Below are 26,633 nucleotides of genomic sequence, written 5' to 3' on the forward strand. Positions count from 1 at the left end.
AACAAACAGAAAGGAAAAGGAAAGAAAGAAAGAAGAGAATAAACACTAGCACAACGTTACATGCAGTTCACGAGTCCTGAGACTCGGAGAAAACCGAGGAGAGCGGCAGTGACAGCCCACTGGTTTGGGTGCAAGAAGAGCGGCCAACGAAAAGTCGTTACAGCCAATCTGGAGCAGACGGCAACGGTGTGTGTCCCTATGTTGAAGGTGCTGCTGGCAATACAGGAGGCGGTGTGGGATGTCAGCTTTCACTCCACAGACATTACAGTTCGGTGAATTTAGCCGACCCATCTTGAAGAGAAGTGGGGGTGTACGGGCAATATTGAGTCGTAGGCGGACGTGGAGAAGGGATTCTTCTTTACGGCTGCGGTGGCAAGCGATGACAAACTCCATCAATGGGTCGATAGACCGTAGGAATGGGTTGTAAGTCGTAGTTTCGGCACGGAACTGCTAAGCACATGTGGCACACCGACGGCGTATGTATAGACGGCATGTGGAGGCTGTGGTCTTGACAGCTTATGTGGTGAAGCATAAGGGAATGGAATTAATGGTGATGCATTGATTTTGGTAATACCCTATCAAATACAAAGCGGTTATAGTCGAAAAGTGGAGAATACAGCGATCCAGTTAAGCTAGTTTCAAACAAAAGCAAAACCATTTGGTGGGGAGCCCTGAACAGTATCTCGAACAGTAAAAGAACCGAGGTTCCCAACCTGAGGTTTATGCTTCAGCCAAAGCAGTTACAACCTTGCGCGATGAAAGCAGATGTAGCTCTCGTGGACTGGTCTGCATGTGCTTTGTGCGTCTACAGCGAAAAGAGAAATAACCACAAGAGCAACGGTTGCCCGGGGCTCTGATGTTCTAACCCGCTCACTCATATTCGCGTATGTCAGAATCTTCCAGAAGTTCCTGCATACGAACGCTTCCCTAGAGAAATACTTAAAAGGAGTATCGCATCCTGAAACGTGTGTATGAGATCGCTACGGTAATGTATCACATCGCCTTCACTGTCTACTTGGCCGAGTTTTTCTTCCAGAAGCTGCTTACATATTAAATAAACTGAGATGACAACAGGTAACTTGTCTGTCCCTGGATAGAGCTCGCCTCTACTCGTTTCATATCTATAAACGAGTCTTAAAGATTCGCACTGCCGTAGCATCCAAGGTAGCCCCAGCGATGACAACATCATGATGACGTAGGCAAGGCGTACCAATGGGAGCGCAGCGCAGGTTGTTCCGTCTCCGAGCCCACCTGCTTCACGTTCGCACCGCAGTACACTACGTGAAAAGTCTTAGGTAAATACGTCGAATTTCGCTTACCAGTGTGAGCACTGACGGGACCATGTCGCGTGGAACACGGTGTCACACGGTTCCTGGCTGTACGAACACGTTCGACGCTAACCCAGGATTGACATTCCACAAGCCAATCACATACTTCGCCCGTCCGCTAGCCAGTCAGTCGCCAAAAGGCGCTCCCTGATTGGATTTGCCCCATATGACTTTTTCTCCGGTTTCCAGAGGGGAAATTTTGGCATACTCTCAGCATGTGGCGTTTGCTCTTGCCATGCATTACATCAAATTGTACAGAAACTTCTTCACTAATTCGCGGCGGATTTTTTTTTTTTGTTGCGTTATTGCCGGTGATAAACGAGGAGTAAAACGGGGCCACAGCTACGGTATCGATCGGGACGGTCCCAGTTATACTGTTGTCGAAAGCAAAAATGGGCTTAGTCGTGGCCAAGCATTATTGTTTTACACGAAAACGTTACGACCTCCGATTCCCTTGCTCGGCTCTGACTCCTCCACGGTGCTGAGCCCCCCCACTGCCCTCCATTTTTGTAGGTCACTTTCACACTCGCACGGGTCTATGTTGCCCCGCTGGTAGAAGGTAAGGGCTCGATGTGCGCACCGGCAGTCGAATTTGCCTCCACCGCTAATCTCCTTCGGCACTCCCGTAGCTTTCTTGATCGCTCGGTGCTGGACTTTGGATGCTTTCTGGGTTCCTCTCGAGCTGCCCTTTCGTCTAATTGCCGTTGCATTCTATTCGGATTATATTTTAGTTTCATATATGCCGACATTCTGGCTAAATTTTGATATTTCAACTTTCCAGATTCATGAGATTTTGGTTATTGTTGTCGAATCTGATACTCTCAAGTCCAAAGCGCTTTCCAACGACACCTCAGTCGGCGTTCTGCCTTCACTCGTTCGCGAGATAGGCTGCAGGCAAGGTACACGTGCCACTGTAGTACCGTCTCTCTCTCAGGCGCCCGCCACACCCACAGGTTGCGTCAGGTGCCGCAGTGACATTATTAGCTAGAATCTTACACGTGTAAGCTATCTGGAATTGGCCACTTGGTTGCTACAGGTTTATTACTCACCGAGTTATCGCGTTACGAAATTCGTTATAATTTTGTTGCACCGTAAATTTTCATCTGGCAACTTGCAGACGTTTTCACGTCAAAAACGGCTGTCATTGTTCCAGTCTGGCACTGTGGAGTTACTTCTATAATATCCCTTCCATTGTGAAGCTTATAGTGACCTTGCTATGGCTATTTGCGACCAGGTCATTCATTGCCGTGTCATATAGTTTAACATTCCATCCCATTCCGCCTGACTAACCTTTCCCCTTTTTCTTTTTTCGATACCCCCCCCATTCACACGAAGACAAGTTGTCTGTATTTCGCATCGCGCATAGGGGAAAAGCAAGTAGTACACGTGAAGCGAATTATAGAAACGCGGAAAGTATGATGTAAGTAAGGGAGGAAGATGCCTTCTGTCTACCTGTTTATTATGCGACAGCGTGCAATGGACGTTTGTGTGAACGCGGACCAATAATAAGGCGCTGCGAACGTTACTGTCTGGCGACAGTTTGACATGGGCTCGCAATAAATCTAACCGTTCCACAAAACACATTTCTCCTCGATGGGTTAATTAATCCTGAGCCCAGAGACTAAGCGTCGCCGCTGCACACTTGGCTTCGTATACTTCAGAATTTGGCACCTTATTTCAGCGGCGTCCCAACAGGTTCTTGTGTTGCACTAGAATGTGAAGCGGGCTTCGATTGCTGCACTAAAGTTATGCAGGCAAAGCACGCTTTAAAGGATGTAGCTGATTGGCTTTATAAAGTGATATGGACACGCAAATCTTGCTTTTATCTGTTTATCAATGGATTTACGTCCTGTTCAATTTAGTATCCTACTTATTGTAGCGCCATAAGCGTCTAAAGGTTTACTTTAACGGATAGGTATTCCCCGTTCAGCTGCGATGCAGCCTATCGGAAACAACCAAGGTTTTGAAAGAAGAGACATTTTCCTTGTTTTACTTGGGGGAAAAAGGGAAAGAGTGACTAGCTCACAAAATATAATAGCACCGAACCTTTACCCTGGAAACTGACACAGCAACGTGCGATGTTAAGACAAGCGCACACGTAGGCAAATAAGAGTTGTAGCATCTCGCCAGGCGCACCGACAGAACTCATGAAGCACCTTTCACTTCAGAAAACCCTAGGACTGAAGAGAAAGTTACGCGCCACGGAGTTCTTTCCGTTGCACTAGAAACATGTTAATAATGTCTTCTACTATAATCCGTCTTCCACATACGATGAACTTCGAAACAGATAAGGTATCCGTACAGCATATCTACCCATATAAGAACATCACACACACGACTAGATAATTCAACGCAATATATATTGCGTACCAACCTGCCGATACTGTTCTTTCTTTTGTCTTTATTGTTTATTCGTCCTAGTTCTTTTTCTTTTTCTTTCGCCACGGCGGGGCGATGGCTTTCACGCATCGACGGCTTTCACCAAGAAGAGAGGAAGAAAAAAGGAAAGAAAATATACAGAAATGTATCATCCTCCAAGAATAAGCCGATTACGTGTCGCGAGAGCCTCTTCTTTGATCCTCGCGGCTTCACCTCGTGGTCGAGTGAATTCGGAGATGATTTTAGTTTCGAAATATTCTGTGACAAGAGACACGGAGCACGTCAAGTATACGGCTGCTTGTTCTGAAAGGATGTATGGTTTCTCTCTCTCTCTCTATCTCTCTCGCTATGTGGTGCCATTTGTGTGAAAGATGTCTTCTGATAGGAAATTGATTTAAATGCGACATCGTTCGTTATAAGGTGGTGAACGAGGTGCTGCGTTTTACAAAATCAACGGTAATATTAAGGTACATTTACTAAGGCTCAGCGAGTATTTGGATTTTGGACTAAGGGACTACTTGTGTATTCCATTCGAATTCCGAATCTAATATGGAATGCTATATTCGAATTTCCAATCGAAGCGATGTCTTTTCCAAACCAAATATAGTCGAATGGTTTCGAAGTTGAACTCGCAAGCCCAAAAACGCGACAAGGCCATGTACAGCAAAATGAACGCTGCTTCATGCGAAGATCCGTATGCATATGTAATGTGAAAATGCTGTGTATGTATGCTGGATATGTGTTCGGTACGGCTACATAACTATTCGCTTCGTACTTGCTTTGGGTGTATAATTATTGACTCGTATTCGATTCGTATTCGCTGAGCCTTTAAAATTACTATTTCGCGCAGCCCTAAGAGTTACGTGTCATGTCGCTTGCTGCTCTGGCGGTACGTAATGTGTAACCTTTTGTGTCTTTTCTATCCCTAAAACCTAGGCTACAAGTACCGCAGCGAGGGAAGTGGGTTGCCTGACGGCGTCCGAAGATGGGGCATGCTCCCAGGCCGGCGGCTGTTCTTGCGAAGCCTCTTCTTTGACGGTATGTCTCTTCTGCAGCTTGAGAGCGCATACGACGAAACCGTCAGCCCACCAGTAGATGACCTAGAAGTGCTTCTTCTAGAATAGGTCGGTTACATAACCGTATCCTCGGTAGATTTATTGCGAGTCCAGTGCACCTTACGCACAACGGAGATCGCGACCGACATAACAACGTGTACAGAACGTCGTTTGACGGGGATCCACCTGGATTATTTATGCACGTTGCGACGGAAAGACGAGTAACAAAAATTTTCTACTTTCGCGCGCTTTTTCTTTTCTTTTTTTCTTTTTTGTAATCCTGACGACTTCGTTGCTTCATAAAAGTGTCGCGGGAGAGCCTGATATCAGAATCACGACTGTTTTTTTAGGATGTTTGCACGTGCATAACATCACTAGAAACCGCGAGACCACTTTCAGCAACTACCCTGATGCATTTTGACGATGTTGAGCGAGCGATGCAACCCATTACGTCCTATACCAAAACGGTCTCAACAAAAACAACAACTTTATTTCGAGATGATGGTGCGTCCTTTGCCGGAACTGTTTGCAGTTCTGTTCTGTTCTTGTCGAACATGAAGAAAAAGGGAGCATCCTGTTTCAAGCTGCTCAAACAGTTTCAAAGCGTACCTCGATGCATCCTGTAGTTTTTCCAATACTACGCTCCGTAGTTTATAAACGGAATGAGGCCGTGATACCGCAGACAATAAGCTCCTACGAGCATATCCCTTCCTGGTCCTCTTTGAATAAATCGTATCGCACGAACGTGGTTTATGTGTTATTATTAGCAGATTTATAATATTCATTGGGAGTAGATTTACACACAAGGCGTATCATAGATTTATATTTAAGTTTGGTGTAGAGGAATAATAGTAACCGGAGTATCACAAGGCCCCGGAATTCAAGAAGATCATGTTACATGAATGATTGAAAAGTTTCCATCATGTGCATGTTACATATCCGCGTGGAAGTGAAGGTTTCAGGAAAGTGAAATTATACTTTCTTCATAGAATCTCCTTTGTTCAACTCAACCTCTACCCATATATCCATCACTGCTTTGCACATAAAACTAATAATTGCAACAAACTAGCACTCTAATAATAACTCCCTAAACAGAGTACGTTATCAATCCTGAATTGGGTTGCTGAAATCTGATTGTCTTTTTTCTACTTCACGTATAGCTTCTTTCAAAGGTTAGCTGGGATACCAAACGTGGGACAAACTGCCCAGCGGCTTCCCCAAGTCTAATAGACAAGGGTCTAGTCGGTCGAGCGCAGCCAATGGTTGTGAACTGTACCAAGAGGAGCAAAGCAAGCCATGTTCTTTTGTGCTTCCACCCATGCAGTTGGGCGAATTCTCCTTTTCAATCTCGTAGAGGAAGGCGCGACCGAGAGGTACGTTGTCATCGCAGCAACACCGGCAGGTATTCTGCGCCGTGTACAATTGTTTTGTTCCGCTATAACTCTCGACAAGGGCACGACTATGTAATACAGGTAATAAGGTTGTATTCTACGTGCCAGTTCCAGTTCATGAACGTCAAATTTTAGTTACAATTTTTAATATCCTAAAGGCGTCGCGGTCATAAAACCAGCGCTGTCACGTGACCAACCTGCTGTCGCTTTCATTCGATTCTTCGCTTCCGTAGTTGTGTTCATTGACTTTGTGACATCTGATTGAGACGTCCTGCATAATTGTACCTCCCTTTTCTTTTGTAAATGCAGTAGAATCAATATATTATCCGTCAAATAAAACAGATAATTAAAATTCGAGAAAGTCCCCAGGGGCTGTCAGCGGGAAAACGTACGGTCGTAATTAAGCCGGGAAGCGCAGGAAATTTGTGCTGCAAGAATGTAGGCATGCACCGTGCTCGAGCAGCCGTGTTGAGGAATGCCCAGGTTCCGCTCTGGCTGCTTGGAATTTCGGTGTCAGATATTACAAAATGATATGGGGCGCACTTCACAGTAAGTTCAAATATCGCCGCGTACTAGGAGGAAGGCACAGTGCGACTCTCAATTCTCTTTATAAAATGCGTATAATACAAGCTGTGTGCAGGCAAACCTCTTGCAATTTGCCCACGTAACACGTCGCGGACTTACCGGACGAAGTTCCTGTGGCCCACGACGATCCATTTGTGCAAGCTCAATCATCACAAAAGTCTTACAAATCAACTCCGCAAGATAGAAGAAATATAGCGACGCAAGCTTTCGCATTAGAATATGCTATACGTCAACATGGCTGTCTAAATGGTCAGAGGTATTGTGAGTACTGTTCGAAGATGTATAACAACTTCTGGAAGTAGCGTCCTTAGTAGTTCGCCCTCCTCTCTCGAGAGAAACTGTTTCACGACCTGAAATGAAGCGAGGGTTGCGACACGACACGCTCCTTTACAATGTCCATTATAATGTCTCTGCGAAGTTGAAGGCGACCTGCATCTCCTTTATAGAACTCGTACAAATAAGTGCTGCCAACCTCTCCCGTCAAGCACTTTTGAACTCGCGTCACGTGATCCCACATTCCGAGAGGGAACCAAATGCACAGGGATGAATGCACTGTGTCGATAGCTATATTGACGGCCATATAGACGTGCAAAGACGGCCCCAGAACGTCTCCTGTAATAGCTGTTGATGGGCCCGAACCAATGGGCCTGCCGACCACAAACGGACTGTAGGCGTTGCCATTGTTACGTGAAACACCGGCAGGTGAGCCTGGCGAGCTGGAAGTTTCAGATGCTTCCGCAGATAACCCTGGTCTCTTGATGCTTCTCACCCTCGCCTGTCGCGAAACAACGCGGGCGCCCACCCTCGAATCTCACAAACGTTTGGGTTCATGTTAAGAGTGTAGAATGTTGAGCAGGTTGGTGAAGACACATCGCGAAACGAAAAGCGCGACAGCGAGACGAAGAGACAAATGTGTTTTCATCTCGTTGTCGCGCTTTTCGTTTCGCCATGGGTTCATGTCAACGCCGCGGGGTGAAGGGAGAGTGGAGGAGTCCCGAACTAACGGGCCGGGGGGGGCTCTGATCCCCATGGGCAGACCGCGGGGCACCAACCCCGCTGTCCGCCCCCCCCCCCCCCCCGTGTAGTAACACCACCATATTGATTGTATTGAGTATGCGGTTCGTAAATATCGTATTGGGAACGTAGCTCCATCACTTGAAATATACTAGGCCAGGGCTGAATCGCCTTTACAGCTTTCTGTGTATGCAACACAGTGCCCCACTTCCATTGAGTAACTGCTGCATGCCTCCACGGGTGAACTTTTGTAGAGCGCTACGCCGTAGTGCTTGGAATAACGTAGCTTAGCGAAACAATTTCTGCGTGATCACTGTCATTGCGGTGTTTTCTTTTCTTTTTTACCTGGAATTAATTGAGAAGAGCGCGTGTATGATTGAATATCTCCGTGGGTGCTGCAGCGCCATGACGAGTAACTTCGGCTGAATTAGGGCGACTTCGTTTATCAACCTTCGTTGGCTACGGATTAAAACTTTCCCGTCTGCACTCCGGTACTCTCCCGCTGCCTGCTTGCGTGGCTTCGGGATAGGGGGCTTTGCGTCCCGTGGGGTAATTACAACCATCGCCTCTGTCCAGGGAGGTTATGCTGGCTGATTGTCGAGATAACTTGATCCGCCAAGGAAAGTAAGCGGAACGCGTCTATTGGACAGCGCGGACCATGGTGCTCCCCGCAGCCCAATAAGCGCCTCCCGCTCACAGTTCTCGACGCATCGAGTTATCTCGACATTCACCGAAAATAGCCTCCCTGTGTTGATCTGTCCGGTAAATCCGGCATGCACTTTCTGTTTCTGTCAACACACACACACACACACATAAAGAGACGATGACGAGATGGGGCTGATGTCGGCCAGCAGACTGGGCGCTGCCCCAGTGCCATTTGTAGATAGCGAGAGATGATGATTCAGGTGATCAAAGCAGGGCAGAGAGGGCTGTTGATGACAGGAAATCCCAAAAGTGACGGAGACCTTGGTGCATATGAGTATCAGCAAGAGGCCGCTCGCCTTAGCTGCGCTCATTGGCCCCTATGAAGATCCTGTGCTCCATCGTCGGGTTCTTCACCTGTTCATGGACTTCCTGTCGCCCACTGGATTGCTCCAAACGCTTTAGTTCTTTCTTGTATTTTCATCCTTCCTCATCTTCACATAATGTTCCACGTGCAATGTGGTAGGGTACCGCACCACCGCGGTGAAACACCCCATCTCATCGTCATCATTTACTGTTACTGTTGTTCTTGGTGCATATGAACGCTACTGGACCAGGGGCCCAGCACCTTGCCAATGGCAAAGTGGCGGTGGTCGACTGCATGCATTCCGTGCTGCAAGGTCTCGCTCTCCCGCTCGTAGACAGGGCAGTCCATAAGTAAGTGGCGCAGGTTTCTGTAAAAAAAAGTGAAGTTGACTTGGCAAATTTCGGAGTTGAATTGGGAAAATTCAATTTCTACCGAATGGAATTTGGTGAAAATACTCAGAAGTCACGGCAAAATCTCCCCTGTGAATATAGCACTGACCTCATAATGTACAGACAAGTCGATTTTTTTTAAATACAGTTTATTTATCACACTAGGTGAAAGGCCCTATCCGCGTATACAAGCGTACCTAGTGTGTTTATAACTTTTTTTATTATTGGCAAAGAAATCGGTCTGGGTAGCTCGGTTGGTATCGTGTTCGATCCGATCCGATGACGGTAACAGTATGGGAGAGGGTAAACAACCTGTGTAGGAGATTTCCGGCCCATGTGAAATGATGCTCAACTGATCGAAATTATCGGTAGTGCTACTCTGCAGCTGACTCACCTCACGTGTAAATCTACTCTGCATTAAAAGTTAGGATAACTCCATTGTATTGTACATACATGTGATAAAACGACTGTGAAGTTGCTCACGCGTGTAGAGATCGGAGAGAAGGAGGAAACGTGGCTTTGGAGGGTGCAGGCTCGCTGAGAACGAACTTGAAAACTTTCACGCAAAGCGACACTTGGGACGTGAAATCGATAAAATATTTTTCCACCGGTCCAACGTGTGACGACGGTCTCACACAATCTATCACCACACCGTGCATCTTTGAAATATTCAACCAGTGTGCTTCGTGGAAGGTGAAAAAGCAGATGTCCTCACTCTCGCATCATGCAGAGATTCTACTGTTACTTCAACCTACCTACTTCTACCTTCTACCTACTTTAAGCTCAACGATCTGTGTTCGATAATCCTGCACGCCCCGGATCGCCAAGTGTCAAGCTCCTCGTGAATGCCTGGAAGCTCTGCTGGCGCGAAATTCCTCATCATTTCACGTTTATTGCAAAAAACGGTATGACAGTCAAGGAAATGAGGAAGCGGAAACCTGGTTGGTACAATCTACACAGTTTCTCCAATGGGCAATAATAATAATAATTTTGTGTAATTTTACACGTACGATAAGTACGCCCATATTTTTTTGTGGCGACAAGCCGCATGATCCGCTAGGTAGGAGTACAGATAAATTCGTCAACTTGGGTTCTATGACGTGCGCCGGAAATACCTGACACATGGTGCTCGTACATGTGTATTAAATAGACGCCAGAGTATTAGTTCCGTACATTTGAAGTCATTTGGCATATGTACCACATACATCTTAAAATGTTGTCTGTACTTGGAGGGGAATTATAGATAAGTAAACAAAACAAAAAGGAAAAAAGAACAGCTGGATAAATTGGATGTGGGAAAGATGTTAGAAAACAGGGCGATACCGACTGCTGTTTACGACGACCCTTACCGACATTATTCAAGTTGTGTGTTTGGCGAACTGTGCTTATGTTGATGACTCAAAAGTTGGGGTACTCAAAACCATCTGAATCCCACAGAACAAAACATGGCGTTTCAAGTGACCAAAGTCAGACTGAGTAGTTGGCGCGCACTTGTGTTAGTCGAATAGAAAATAACCGCGACAGTAAAAGAAAAAGCACGATACTGTTGCGTTTCTTTTTCTTCAGCAAACCTCCTAAACCTGCATGCCCGTACGTTTGCCCCGATAAGTAGTACGAAAGAAGAGAACACAAGGGAAGGCCCCCTTCCCAATGTGTAAATATTGGCTCCCCGTGTCCCTGGAGGGCGAGACAAAAAGAGCCTAACATGGGACGGAGTAGGAAGAATAGGAACATAACACGTACTGATACAGGCCGAGGCTCATAACCTTGTAAAAGGGAAATTGGAGCAGAAAGGCTTCGAAGACGAATGGCAGTACCGACGATGTGGCTACGAAGACAAAGAAGGCTAATAGACGATTTCAGAAATTGCATGGATGGCCCACCAGAGAGCGCATTGTTGCGGAAGCCCCGCTGCACCTTGGGATTTAGTTTTCATGAGTCAGAGAGAAGAAGAAGAGCGCAAACGGTGTCAGTTTTCTCTCTCCTTCACCTCCCGTACCTTCGAGCAACAGGCAGACGAATACGAATGTAAACTATTTCCCACGACGCATTGCGCGATGCGCGTGACTTGGGCGACGGAGGACCCCCGTGCGGAGCACAAGGGCAATATCTGAAATCGCCTATTGACTTCTAAGTGCAAAACATAAGTTGTCTTTAGTGAAACACTATTTACTCATTACCCGCACTCATTACCCTATTGATATGCACCAACTATAGCTCGACAACGAACTATACTTCAGTATACCTTGCTCTGCTTGAGCTATTCGTTTCTTTTTAGAAAGGCTGACTGGGTCCCTTCTTATACTAATGAATGTGCGGGAAAAAGGTCAGCAGATGCAACAAACAAGGGTCTCGTGCTCATCTTATAGATCGTACCAATTAAAGGAACCATCGAATCCGTAAACGCGTGTATGAGTGCCATACGGTAGTGTTAGGCCCCGCTTCATAGTGTACTTGGCCAAACTTATCTTCGGAAAACAGCTTACACATTTACGTAAACGAGTTGTAAAGATTCCCACTGCCTCTGCAGTTAACGAAGACCCAGCGATGACTGTGATTTATCTGTTTTTGTTCTTTATTTAAACAGCAAGCCGACATCTCTCTGGCTGACCTTTTCTAATAAATCATGATGACGTAGGTCAGGCAAACGAATGATAGCGCAGCGCAGGCGATTGTTTCCGAGCTCCTCTGCTTCGTGTTGGCACTGCAATACACTAAGTAAAAAGCCGTCGCTAAACCTTCCCCCTTTTCCCCCCTTTGGTCTAATAAATATATCCCGTCCCCCCCCCCTCAGTAAATTCGTGGACTGTCGTTTATCAGTATGAGCTCCAACACGATCACGTCGCTTTGCTTCACTTCACTTCACTTCACGGTGTTACTGTGCCTGGCTATACGTAGAGTCAGTAAATAAGTTTATTTAGTGACTGTAGCTGTACGAACACGTCCAACGCTAACCCAGAACTGTCATTCCCCGCAAGCCGATTACATACTGCTCGCAACTTGTCGTCGTCTGCCCGGGCGCCAGCCAGTCGCCAAAGGGCGCTCCCTGATTGGACTTCTCCGTGTGACGTTTTCTTGATTTACAAAGAGGGAACTCCTGCATACTCTCAACATCATACAGATGTTGTAGTCTCGGCCTCTGCTCTTGCCATGGATTACATGGAATTGCACAGGAACTGCTTCACTAATTTCCGTCGGATTTTCTGCGTTATTGCCGGTGCTGAACGCGTAGTGAAACGGAACTAGAAGTTCCGGAATCGATCGGGACGAGTACGACAGTTCCTAAACGGGACTTTTTTTGTGTGCGTGTGTGGCTTGTGTCCCTCTGGTTCAGGTTAGCCTTTCTTTCTTTTCTTTTTTTACTATTTTGCTTGGGCACGTTACGTCTTCCTCTTCATTCAGAGGCGCAAGTGTGCCAGTTAAGTTTAGCTCGCTCGAGACGCTTCACTGGAGCAAGACAATGGCGTCAGCAGCGGCGGAGTCACACACTAAGACTGCAAAGGAGTGATAGTAGTCCGTGGCGCCTTGTTTCTTTTTTCTCTGTCTGTCTCTCTCTCTTGTTGTTGTTTGGTGTTTTAAAGTCAAGTACTCCAGAAACGCGTACATCATTCGCGTTGTACATTACCAACTAAAGTTTGGCCGTCTGATGAACATCTTCTATTTTTATGCTGTGTAACTTAAGCAGCTGTAGCGAAGACATTCACAGTGAGACGATTGCTCTTCCCAACACGATACAAAGTAGGTTCTTTTTTTTTTCTTTCTTTCGAACCTTCTTTCGAACGTTCTTTCGTAGTTTTCTTTTTCTTTTTTTCCCTTTTTTTTGCCAGTATTTCGAACACAAGCAGAAGAATAGTTTCCGTTCGAAATATCGGCAGCTCCCGACCAGAGGCGTTTGCTTTTTTTTATGCGGGCCTCTATGTTAATTCTACGGGAATATATTACTCTCAATTACAGGGTTAAAGCAATTTATGCTGATATGGATGCGAGAACACGAAATAGGGAACGTGCCTGGGAGAGAGGAGCAGCTGTGAAGAAAAAAAATTGTCTGTGATCCACAGCGCACCCGTACCGCTTTATTTGCATAACAGATTTGAGGATCTGCGTTTCAAGCATTTTACAGATTCTTCCCGATATTCCCTGTGTAGTTTAAAAACGAGAAGAAATCAATGATAGTCGAAAGCCTTCAGCAAGTTTCATCCTTCTTCACTCATACATTGCTTGCCGGATGTTCCTCGGCGTATAACATGATTAGCGATCTTTAAATCGAATGCTTCTGCTTTCTGTCCATGTTTCTTTCACCGTTTCGAAACCTTTTTTTATCCTCCCCTTTTCCCTTAACTTTAATGTGAGATTATATAAAATAACGAGCACTGTACGCTGCCGTCATGCGAAAGGAAAGTGCTGGTATTTACCCTTGGAACTCCTTCTTGGTTCATTGCACGTAGATTGCCCCCCTGTCACGGTTTTTTGTTTTGTTTTGCAATAAACCTATATTCCCCCCCCCCCCCTGTCACGCGAGTCGGTTTCTGTTTTCAATGTAACGACACGTCAACACTGGGTTTGACCGACATTCCCTATATATTTGTTTATTTGCCTTTACACCTGCCTTTCAATACCGTCTCGGCTCCACCTCGTCTTCCCTCTGCCCCACTTGTGGAGTACACGGCGACCTCAGCCACGTCATCCTGGCTTGTGGGCAATACCACCACGTGCGTGCACTAATGGAAGCCTCTATGCAACGCATTGACAAGCGGCTGTTCAACCTAGCTAAGATCCTCGGTCCGTGGTCGAACGCTGCCCACCAGACGCAGGGCCGTCGTCTTCTGGCGGAGTACTTGTGCTCCACCGGTCTGGCGACGGCTCTTTGAAAGCCCCCATCATCATCCCTTCATCCTCTCCCAACGCGAAATAGGGCAGTGTACCGCCTCAGCGGCGGTGAATCGCCCACCCCATCACCATCCATACATACGAATATCGGACGTGGTTTGAAAAGACGCATTCACTGATTTTGACTCTGGATGCTTCTGTTTAGCCTGCTTGTTCTGTTCCAAATCCTTCATCGCTGACAGATGAAAGCGCTAGAAACGCGGAACAGTTGTTCATTTCAAACGGCTGTACGGCAGCAACCGTTGCTCAGCGGCATGATGGAAAATAGAGCAAATACGCTGTATCATACGACGCACACGTGGACTCGCAAATCTTAGAGTTAGGAAGACGGCAAATATATAAATGGCACATTGCCGTACTTCTACTTACCATCATATGTTTTCGCAGAATGGAGGTGGGCGAGACGCTTAGTAGTCGCGTTTTAGGCGCGCAGAGCACGCACTTCAATTCAAGTTTCCCGTTGTTCTTTTTGGAAACAAATTCTAAGTGCTTCCAGCACAACGGCCAGGGCACTGGCGAGGAGGAGAAGGAGGAGGAGTGTCGTTGGGAGGAACCCGAGAGGTCTGCCTGCCTGATTAGGCGGCATGTTTCTCGGGAAGGGAAAGGTGGTGGAGAGGAGGAGAGGAAAGGGCGAAGTGGAAGACCGAGCGGAGTCCGCTTGGAGGGAGGATAGCTGCGTCCATGGGCCGACTTCAGGGGGACTGTGCCGGCATACGCCTATTACACATCTGAGGGAAACCCAGGAAAAACCCCAGACGGCACAGCCGGCCCGCGGATTCGAATCGCGGACCTCCCAGACTCCAAGCGCACGCGTTACCGCTGCGCCACCGGAGCTGGTCAGGGCACTGGCGACGCAAGCACCCTCTGCATTCTCATTGACCTTACCATTGTCCACAGCGTCTAGAGAATAACCCTCAGATTCATCCTTCATATCGTCTCGGTAACTTGAACGGCAGACGCAAACGCGAATCGCACCCGGCAGGAGTCAGCATAGGCGCGGCGGGAACGAGTTTGAAACGAGTCAGAAAGCAGCGGCCGCTCTGATTGGGTGGGTCCGACGGATTGGATTGTTGGATGGATTGTTGGACGGATGAGTTTATCAAGCTTCATAGTGTTGCGCTCTTCATCGCTCGTTTCCCCACTTAGGTCGCTGTTGATGCCGATTATCGGTCATTTCCCGATTCAAGAGTACTCAAAAAATACTCAAGAAACAGTAAAAGTTACCTATAAAAGTAACTGGGTTACAGTTACAAGTACCTGCATAAACGTGTATCCGATATTTTACTCAAGATACACAAAAGGTATCTAGATACAAGTACTCAGTTACTTAAGGGAGTACAGAGGGCCATCCAAAAAAAATTCAGATTAAGACGTCTGATGAAAATGTGTGTGTCATTTTACCGAATAGCGCGAAAGGTTTTGATGTGTGCAGTTTGTTTCCCAGAAAAAAAGTCACATAAACATGGCTCCTCGCGTTCACGGGTATAACGAGGAGGATAAGGTATGATGCCACGTCACCGATGACGTTACAAGGAGAAGTCGTTCTGCTTCGCCGGTCAGTGGGGGTCAGCGCCTTGTCCCTTTGCCGCCGTAAACCAGTTTTGCCAGTTCTCCCGGAGAATTGGGGATCGAAGGAGCGGCCGAATCATGACCGAGCCAGGAGCAGTGCTCTTTCAGAACCCCGAACAGCCGAGTATCAGACGACAGCGGAGTAGCAGACAACATTTCTCTGATCCAATCAGCGAGCGTGATCCTTGTAGCGTCAGCGCGAGGTTCCAGGCAGGTACTGCTCTCCACCGCCGTTGCGCACGGTCGCTTTTTGCGGCGTACTTTAAATTCAATTTTTGCGATAATTATGACTATGTGGTGTGAATTGCTTCGCATGGTGCATCTTACTGGCCTGCCTAACAGTTTTATAGGACGAAAACAGGGTGTTAAAAATGACTTCTGTGCTACTTTAACAACCCTGTACCATGCACCTGTATATACGTGCAGCCAAGGAGCTCCGGCCATTTTTTTTTATCGTAATATACTTCACTGGCTTTGCACTGGGCTTTCAGTGGTGACTTAGCTCACCCTGACGGGAGGAATCACGTGTTACGTGACCTTCTGACGCCATCCGCTCAAACGTTGCATGCCTGCGTACTGCTGATGAGGCCCAAGAAGGCCGAAACAGCTGTCCAGTACTGGCATGGCGACGTTTGACTTCCTTAGGAAAAATCTTCCCGGAAACAACACCGCAAGCGATGCTGCCCCGACGATCGTTTTTATGGGCCGCGCATTCTAAGACACGGCCCACCCGGGGGCGGACCGCGTTATCAAGGGGCCCTTCTCGAAATATGAAGGACCGGCTCCCTTTCGCCTCCCTCCACCGCGAAAGATCGAAAGATCAATACGCGGATTTGAAGGGAGACCAGAGCATATATCCGTTTGACGTTTGACTTACAAACATATGCTATACGTGCAGCCAAAGAGCTCCGGCTATTTTTTTTATCGTAATATACTTCACTGGCTTTGCACTGGGCTTTCGGTGGTGACTTAGCTCACCCTGACGGGAGGAACCACGTGTTACGTGACCTTCTGACGCCATCCGCTCAAACGTTTTGCAGAATTGCAGGTTTGCTATGCTTGCGCCCCTTTTAGTTCCTCGTTTCGTTTCAGAATGTTTTTCTTCGCATCATAGTATCCTCCCATGCACATAGCATGCAAATATATCGTTAAAAACCGCCACGTTACGCTCCTGGGGCGTTTCACGTGGAATGACACTTAGACTGTCTCTGAGAAGGCCACGCATGGGCGAGTTAAGCGGCGATCTGAAGGGTTGCCAAGCTATCTTGGAGATTACGGAAGGACGCTTCTGATTCGAGAAGCCGCTGAGACCCTTAAAAACAAAATTGAGTTCGGTTTGAACGTGAGCAGAAACGCTTCACCTTAGCAAGGTTTAGACAATGCAGAAAACTGGTGCGGCATTATCGTCGGTCCCACGTGATAAAGACCTCCAAACGTCGTTTTCAAGGATTCTACCCAGATATTCGCTACTCAGACTTTGTGCTCACGTCCACACCGCAATTGGTCGCTCTCTTTCGCTGGCGCGGCCGTCTCCAACGCGTCCTCTCTGGTGAAAGATTCTACCACTGCATGGGACGCCCAAACAATCGGAGTCTGGAGATATTCGGTGCGAGAGACACGGCGGGAGACATATATAGAAACAGCCAGTAATGCGGGGTCGACCTTCAATAAGAGTGGCACTGAACGCGCGTCGTATATATTGTATTCTTAGCACCATTTCGTTTTATTTTTTGGAGGGTCTGTTGGCATCGGACCTGCGCAAATTGTGCATTATAAAATATTGCCCTGCTGTTCACTCTTATATAGAGCCCACATAGACTTTCTGATTTCCACAAATTGCACTATGGCCCGAAATCCATTGTAGACGATTACTATGGCCGCTCACGATAGCTCTTCCGTGGACTCGTTCACTATTATAAACTTCTGCAATAGGTGTGTTAGTTTCCAGAGCAGTATTTTCTGCCTGAGGTCCTGTGCTGCAGTCACTATAGGTGTTCCAGTTGTACGGGGGAGAAAGACACGTCGCTTTCCCAAGAGTCATGAGCAAGGCGTAATTCTTGCTTTTTTTTTGTTTTTTTTTGTTTCTTTTGTTGTTTTTTTGTATATCGTAGATCATGTGGCATCGGGGTATCATATTCACTGTTCAGTTCTGCGGTGACAAGCGTAGTCGCTGGACCTGACGCGCCTGCCGAGCCGTTTGTGTGGACGCTTACGCGATCGTGGCTGTTTTTTATCAGCTCCAGGGAGGTCCAGGAGCCTATAGATGGACCTGCCTCTCATGATACGGCTTTATGTACGCGCACGATGATCGAGACTGAAGAAAAATTGCGTAGGCACCGGCAGGGATCGGAACTGGAACGCTCCCTAAGAACGCTCCGTCTTAAGAAGCAAGTGGTCGTGGCGAGGCAACAGTAGACGCTTCCTGAAACGGTTATGTCATACCTTTCTGTTACAACCGTGTGCGGTGAGGGTAAGCTCGCTTTCATGTAGCAAAATTACTGCCGATGAACCGGTTAAGCCAGGACCGAAAAAAGTAACGATTCCAATCCCTGTAAGTGTCCCGATCGGTGACCGCTTTTTTTTTTTTTCGTTTCTCCCGGAGCCGAACCTGAACCGAACCGATATACCTTAACCGGGTCAAGCTGACAATTTCGGCGCAGCGAAACCCGAACCGGACCGAAAAAAATACCGGTTCCGATCCCTGGGCACCGGAGCGCAGATGTGGACGCAATGGCAAAACTAGAGGAGTCTGTGACTCCGCGTGGATGCTCTGTGGGGGGTAAGGAAGAATGTCCTCGGAAAAGGTGTCCTTGAAGAAGTACGCCACAGTTTTGTCCCTAGATAAATGTTCCCTATATGGATAAATGTTCCCTATAGGGAACATTTATCCAACCTGTCAGCAACTTACAACTCGTCAGCAACATCAATAGCGCCGACAGTATACTGACGGCGCTATTTATGTTGCTCACGAGAAGCCCTGCACTAGCGGTGCAGTTTGATATTCGTTTCGCGGCGGCACAAGTGTTGCACCGTTGAACTGGAGCTGGCCTAGTGTTGCGCTAGTTCAGAACTGGCCCTGCACCGCCCGGAACTGGTTCAGGCAGTGCAGGCCTAATCGAACGTACCTAAAGTGGAAACAGCCACACCCGACCAAGGGCATTAATGCGGTAACCGACGTTATCAGTGACTGAGGACTGACGGTATGCACGTTGATAAGGGCGGAAGGCGTGATTATGTCCTTGTTCGCATATGAGGGAGGGTGTTTGAATGGAACGAAAAGTTCCGCAAACGTAAATATCAGCAAGCGCACCTCGCACGGGGACGGTTTTGCGGCTGCCAAATGTTTGTACAGATCTTCTGAAAAAACCTCTGATTTCGGTTGGAATAGTGGCTATGGCCATTGGCTTCCGAGTTAATCAAGAAAAACGTTACCTCTGCTTGGCTAATTTTCGAGTTCAATTAGCAAAATTAGCTTAAATGTATGACGCGAATGCAAACGGCCTGAATCTGTGGCAAAAGTCTGTGTGTGTATTCCAAGTAGTTTCATAATTTTGTGAAGTGAAACTTGAAATTTAATGGCACTTTCTCACCGGACACCCTGTACAGTGTGGCCTATTGCAGTGTACCAGCGGCATTGCCGAGAGGGCTAAGGCGTCCGCTCGTTGGTGGTAACCAAGGTCGTGCTGAAGACTGGGAGGTGGTGGGTTCGAATCCTACTGCCGGCTGTGCTGTCTGAAATTTTCCCTGGGTTTTCCGACGACTTTTCATACGAATGTCGGCACAGTTCCCCCTGAAGTCGGCCTTGGACGCATACTAACCCCCTGTCCCCACTCCTTCCTGCTGTCCTCTCTCCATCTGTCCACGTCTGTACGCCGCTCATAGCCACAGTTGCTTCGCGGCGCTAACACACAATAAAAAACAATTGCAGTGTTGTAAAAAGTTTTTACGTTACATCGACAGCACCCGATAACTAAACAGAACCCGCATAACTAGAACCCGACTTTTCCCCGCCGGGTTGATGAAAGACACTTAACACAAACAAGCCAACCTTTATGCCTCATTTGATCGCACCAGGTCGCGTCTCCCCGGGAACATTTTTTCCGTGGACATTCTTCTCGGGGACAGATCCCGTAATTGTGAGTGCCTCAGAGATAAGTATCTGGCGATGGTCATGCAGAAAGCAAGCAGTAGCCCTCTCAACAAGCTCGTAGTAGTCAGAAAATAACATTCATCAACAAGCTTGCATTATACGCTGTCACATTATTGCTGAAGACACTAGCGAATAATTCCCCCTTTTTGAAATAAGATAACGGCAATTACTTATTCTAAACGGTTGGTGCAGTCGACACGACGTCGAGTTCAATCAACTTCTCCATATTTGCTCCTCAAAAATTCATCAACCAACCCTTCCATGCTCTCAAATCGACGTAAACCGGCCGTTTTACTGGACGAGTTTCTTTACTTCTGTACACTCTTGATGAAGCGACATGAGCCCCCGTAGGACATTGATGTAATCACAACAACTCTGAACGATACTCAAACAGAGATCAAGCCATCGACTTGGCGTTTGAACTCATTTACTGAGTTAGGGAAGTAATCTGGGCAAGTACATCTTGAATAAAGGAAAAAACGAAAAAGAAAAAAAAAACTGGGGGAACTAAGGAAGAGACGCAACACAGCGCAACGTGTGTACCGTATATCTTCCTTAGTCCCATTTTTTTGTGTGCTCTGCTTCTTCTTATACTTGAGCTCATGTCATGCAAGCAGTACACCAGCGCGTGCCACGCATTCCACAAACTTGATTTCGAAACGAAGCCAGACTACTTCTAGCGCTGCAAAAGAAGACAGTGGAGTACGTGATGTCCCGTCGAATGGTGGGAAAGCTTCTGTGCATACAAAATCTTTTTTGCAAATATTTCTCAGTTGTTTGTCGGTCCCTGACACGACTGAATCATATTTCGAAGGAGCGTGCCCAACCATCGGTGTGACTGCCTCCTATCGAGCGCTCCAGTTCTCTGGTGTGCACATTGAGCCCCCGGAGAAGACATTCAATCATTTTTGCGTGCCTTGCATCGTAGCCGTTTTTCATTTTTTTTGTAATTTAAAAATTGGAACGACGTCGTAGTTGAAGTTTTAATCTGATGAAACGTTGAAAAGCATCGCTGATGGTTACAGGCTGGTGTTGTGCTTCCTTGGAATTTCCTTCGTTACGCCTAGCTTAAAAAAACAAGCACAAACGAATACCATGCGTATCTTGGAAGCTTAGAGAGTGTGATCGCATTAAGGCTGCTGGTCAACCGTGCTGGACAGGGGGATTGTGTTACGACGCTGTTATGTGACTACGTTGCATCGTACAGCTAGAAACCGAAACCTTAGCGAGGTCGTGGGCCATAGCTAAAAAATAAAAAATAAAAAAAACACTGCGTAGGAAAATAGCTCGACGTTAGACGATTTAATTTTTTATGGTATTGATTTAGATACATTTTTCTAGTGGTTAATTGATTAGAATTCTCGTTGGAGGCATCTTGAGCTTGTGAGTGGTAAAAAAGTGAAAGCTCCAATGCGATTTTGGTCACGAGCGCAAGGAAGAGTTTATAAGGCTCACAGTGAAAATCGAACCCAATCAAACACGAGGAACCACTTAATTCTGCCATCCGAGGCACGTTTCATGCAAATTTCATGCAAATTCTTCGCGGCGCTACACGATTTAAGTATAGATATTGGAGGGTGTCACGCCCTCTTAAATAATAATAATAATAATAATAATAATTCGGAGCTTCACGTCGCGAGACAACTGCGATCAGGAGCGACGCCAGAGTGCTTGGGTTTGTGGATTAATTTTGCCCACCTGAGTGTGGTTTCACGTGCGCCCAAATCTCGACACACGGCACCCCATTTAACGTCCCTCGCGGAAGAATGCGTGTCGAAGCAACTTGTACCCTTCCGCCAATTTGCCACCGTCCTCAGCCGGGTTTGAACTTTGAACTCCCGATCTTTGGATCAGCAGGCAGACTCGCTATCGACTGAGCCACCGAGCGCGGCAGTAGTAGTGGATAAGATGGTTCACGGAAATTAGTACAGTGTAATTAGGTCATTGGTGATTTCGTGGTTGCGTGCGTTTCTGAAGTGTGTTTCTTTTATTCTGAAGGTCGGTCGGAAATCAGAGTACAGAGAAGAACCCTGCAGCAGGCATTGTGCAATGCCTTATTGTCGCTTTTCGAGATTGATATTTTTGATGTATCCTTTCTTCTTTGGGGCTTCAAGCGTTTTTTTTTTTGTACAAACGTATACCGTGTTATCATCGTATGTTAAAGGGACTATGAAATTTCCCGAACCCCCATACTTTTTTTCGATGGAAACTGTTCTTCCCGCAGAGAAACTAATATGCCACAAATTTTTCCGGACGAAATTTTTCCGGACACTCTGCGAGGAGCGCGCGCTGGAAATGTCTCTTCCGCGTTCCTCCTCTCCCGCGCATATTTCCCTGCCGATGGTGTAACTGTACGGACCCCTCTTCGGTTCCCCGTTACGTCACCGCTGTTGCACAATGGCAAGTAATGCCGCGAGCTCGCGCTGTGGCTGCCGCCACTGCCGAAATCTGCCGATCGCGCGAAAGCTGCTGTCATGGAGATTTCCACTCCCGATGAACGCATACGCGGGATCCTACGGCGCATGCTCCTGGCGGGATTCCTCGGCTCGGCAACACGTCACGATGACGTGTTGCTGAGCCGGCCGTGGTCGCGTCAAGTTACCCGTTGTGTCTCCGCTCGGCAGCTCGTCACGGCGCGGCGCCAGCTGTCCTCCCTTCGCCGCTCCGTTTAAATTCGCTCCCGAGAAATCCGCTCGCGCGATGAAACTAAAATTTCGGTTCTAGACTCAGAAAAATGTCTTCTTTCGAACGAAACGAAGAAAAAAATCGTTTCGTAGTCCCTTTAATGTCACGAAAGCGTAATTGTGTAATCCAGAGCGTTTCCTTTTTCAGTGCTCATGTTAAATGAGTATCCTGACCAGAAAGACGAGTCAGAAAGATAAACATACGTATGTATTCTATTGTACCTTCGGAAGCGGTTGGAGGAAGCCATATCATGGTAGTCATCACAGGGCACGTACTGTTCGAACATAGTGCACGCCACGAGTGTAGAAGTGTTGGGTTGACTACCATATATTTATTTATTTAAAGTACACTCGGAGCCTGAAGGCATTACAGAGGGGAGGGGCAATAATACAAAGCATGTAGTTAGTGGACCTGACAATGTGGATACAAAACAGTAACGACAACAACAAAAACAAATGTTACATGGAGACAGTCACATAATGAGTTTTTCAATTGTGAAAATTGTGAGATGGTGAATGGGGGGATTCACCATCTCAAATAAAGCCGGGGAGGTGGTCCCATTGGAGTGGTGTTTTCGGTCAGAATGAATCAAAGTAGGGTTTACTTGTACAGTAAAGAACTTCCACCTTTTGTACGTGATCTAGCCAGGCCCCCACAGCTCCCCCTCTTCGCGGCTCTAAAAAAATGTTTGCACGTCATAAACACGTGGTATTACTCCGTCAGGCATCATAGTTGATACCCATTGGCCGAAGGACATTGCGCGCTCCGCTATTGGTTGGCAACGTTTCAAAAGAGCATTCTTTCGCGGGCTGCCTGTCTGGCGGGCAGTTACGAGAAGAGAAGGGAGAGAAGTGGCAGCGGCGGCTCGCGTCTCGACGATGTCAGTTGACACCACGGTATGATTGCATTGTCCAAAGAGAAGTCCCAGATTTGTTTGTTTGTCAAAGTGACTCAGCGCGTGTTGTGATGTTTCCCCGACACAAGTATCCTACGTACGAACAATCTCTCAAGTTCAGAACTGGAATTCATTGCTGAGCTGACGCCTGAGGAACACTTGTGAGCGCCGTCGCATTTTCAAATGCAGTCACAACGAAGACAGGATTCGGTGTCCGTGCGACAAGTATTGCCCGCTTCGTTGAAACCTTCGCACTGCAACCAACGAAAGGAGATGCTCACCGTGAAATCGTGTGAGCGTCGCTCACTTCTGGGACTAGAGTGTATGTGTTTTTTGAGTTCGAACTTGGTCAACGAACGCAACGATTTGGACTCTGTAGGCACGGTGAATATTTGTGTCAAACTATTGAATCAGTACGATGTTTCAAATAAATGTGTATTTTGTCAAAAATTTGCCTAGTTGTTCTGGAATACGGAATAACAAGCGTCGGGCATGAAAACCAGTAAAAGTAAAAGCCGATGGTAGCCAGTACCGGGCCGAAAGGCGAGCCAAACTGAGAGACTCCTGATTGGCCGAAAGGTAGGCATCATAGTTCATTTTCATTGGTTGCATGTCCAATGTTGCCTGAATTATCTCAAACTATGGGCTCTATGGGGAGCTGTGGGAGCCTGATCTAGCCATGAAGAAATGTACTAAATCAGAGCGTTGCGGAGGATGGAGTACATTTTATGAAACAAACAAAGACGCGCTACACTGCGACGAGGCGAGAGATAAGAGAGGGTGAGGATGGATTTCATCGAGGCGACGCTGGCTGTACGATCGTGGTTGCCGAGTATGAAGCGTGCTAAACGGTCCTCTATGCCTTCAACCTGAGTAATGAGTGACTCCTGTCCCAGGTCGTACGCGTCAGCATACTCTAGTTTGGGAAGCACTGTTCGGTACAGCGTTAATTTTGGTCACAGGAACTAGCAAGAAATTACGTCGAACGTACCCTTTAAAGTCCGTGAAGTGGCGTTAGTAATGCATTCAATGTGTGGGTTCTGGGAAGGTCTATAAGATATGTAAATATCGAGGTGCTTATATGTTGTGACACGTTCAAGTGCAGTGATCTTGATCAAATATGAGGGACATCTGTCGTTGCTGCGGCGTATTCTCATTTGTTTACATTTTATGAGATTGAAGTTTCATGTGACATGTTATGACCGGTTCTGTAGTGCCAGAATTAGTCTAGGGCTTTCACAAACAACACTTGCACTCAACTAGTAGTAATACACCTTGGAACTGCCATGGTGGCTCAGTAAAAACAGTAGGTCTGGCCGAATCATTTGCGTTCTTTCGCTGTGCGCATAGCGGCTTTGCAAATGAGAAGATTCGAGCTTCTTCAAGTCATGCAGGCTACTTATATATTCCTCTGACTGACATCAGGATGATTGAAGGGGCGATAAGGGTGTTACGGGGTTTACCTAAAATGGCGATGATTGTGAGAACCTGCCTTTCCCGTCAATGACGTGCCGACAATGGACACACCTGGGACGAGACAAACCATCTTATCACCATACTGTGAATGTCCTCCTCACTCCTACTTTCTCTGCAGGGACAAACATAACGCAGGTCAGGCTAGAACTATGCCTTTGTGATAACCATTGTTGGCGTCGGATGCACTAATTGATCCTTCGCCTTCTATATCACCTGCTCTGTCCCATTCCTTTATCTATAGAGTATCTCCCCTGACGACGAAACTCTCCAATCATCATCGAAAAGTGGTTGTTGTTGTTTTAGACGTCTATAGCTTTGATTGCCTTTTTGTGTATTTTTGTAACATATTTATATAATCTAATTTTATATCAGTATCTACGCTGTCCATGCAGTGATTCCCACGAGTGTTTAGTGATCGTGTCAAACATGTCGTGTCAAAGGTGTCGTTTCAGTTTTTTTTATTGTTTCGTCAAGCTGGTCTCCTAATCATCTCAAGTTCTTTGGAATATAAGCCACGCGAGGTTCGCCTACGCTCCATTGTCAGAAGACCACATGCGCTCACATAATTACGTTATCTGTCGTGCGAGTACAGCAAACACATCCCAGCGAAAGAACAAACACCGAAGCAGAGAGGCCCTCAATAAACACTCCATGCACTTCGCCTCCCCGTGTTCTGACTAAAACTACCTCAGAGCTCATTCAGTAACCAAGTCACCAAACCGTGGAACAACGTCCACCCGTTGGAACAACGCGATACAGGAACAAAGCTGCGCAAGCGTTGTACTAAAAAAGAACATTTGCTAGATTGTCATGCTTTCGGCCATGAAATAGTTTCTGCGCCTATTTCATCCGCTAAACAAGCCCAACGCCGCAGACAGGATCGGTCATGTAGAGTTGTGGCTCGACGGAACGCAGGCAGCTGAAATACGCGTGCAGAGGAAAGCGACCGTTAATTGGGCTTCCGTAGTGCAGAGAAGGGCCTAAGAATGGTACTTTTAATGGTCGGCCGATGGCGTGCCCGTCTGTATTTTCGCACTCTCGCGTGGGTGGTGCTAGAGCTAATTTGCAACTCTCATTAAGGTTCGTGAGACATACGACGGTACGCAAATCCGCCTCTGCCGTGAAGGGTAATACCATATTTACTGTCCCGTTTTGGTGGACCTCATTAGGAGTCTGCAATGACGTGATTATCTTCTGCACTCTCGTGCTTAGTGTCTTATATCTTATCTTTTTCTTTCTTTTGATTTTTCCCGGCAGAAACCAGGGGAAGGGATCACGACAAGTGCCGTGAGACGGAGACGTTTTCGCTGCAACTTCGGGGGCGTTGACTCCGTTATCCTACTTGTGGTCACGTAGTATCTGCAACACTATTATAAGGCACGGCAAACTCTGTGGATTCCGCTAATGCAGAAGAGGTTACGCAGAGAAGGGAAAATAATCTTTGGTTGGTGGCAGCCGGCAAGAATAGGGCTCTCCGGGGGAAAAAATAATGGGTCTGTGTGCACGAACGTTGAAGAAATTCCCCGCTGCCGTCTCCGGTAGGTTTGCTAGAAACTTCTGTGGTGAGCTAGTTCATCGTAACAGTTTCTAGCACATCATATACCAGTGCTCTACGAAAGAGCACCGTTGAGGACAGTAGAATTGTGCTGGAGGCAATAGCAAAGCTACTGAAGACACCGTTGAGGAATTTCCTCAACGTTCCAAGCGGGGTGAGAAGTTTGTAGCACTTTCTTGTGAAGCGTGATACACGACAAGAGACAGAACACGAAATAGATAGGACAGGACTCAAAACCAGCGGCAAGGTGACAGATACACAAGGAG

General features: G+C 47.0%; 1 protein-coding gene across 4 annotated transcripts in view; it reads left to right on the top strand.

Annotated features, from left to right (window-relative positions):
- Positions 1-26,633, top strand: part of LOC135386145 (glutamate-gated chloride channel-like) — a 348,962-nt gene that overhangs the window by 209,250 nt on the left and 113,079 nt on the right. For all 4 annotated transcript variants that reach the window (XM_064615906.1, XM_064615907.1, XM_064615908.1 and 1 more), the window contains exon 3: positions 4,644-4,745. The gene's annotated coding sequence lies outside the window, so the exon portion shown is untranslated. The remainder of the gene's footprint in view (positions 1-4,643; positions 4,746-26,633) is intronic.

This window comes from Ornithodoros turicata, chromosome 2 (assembly GCF_037126465.1).
Source record: "Ornithodoros turicata isolate Travis chromosome 2, ASM3712646v1, whole genome shotgun sequence".
NCBI classification, from domain to species: domain Eukaryota; kingdom Metazoa; phylum Arthropoda; class Arachnida; order Ixodida; family Argasidae; genus Ornithodoros; species Ornithodoros turicata.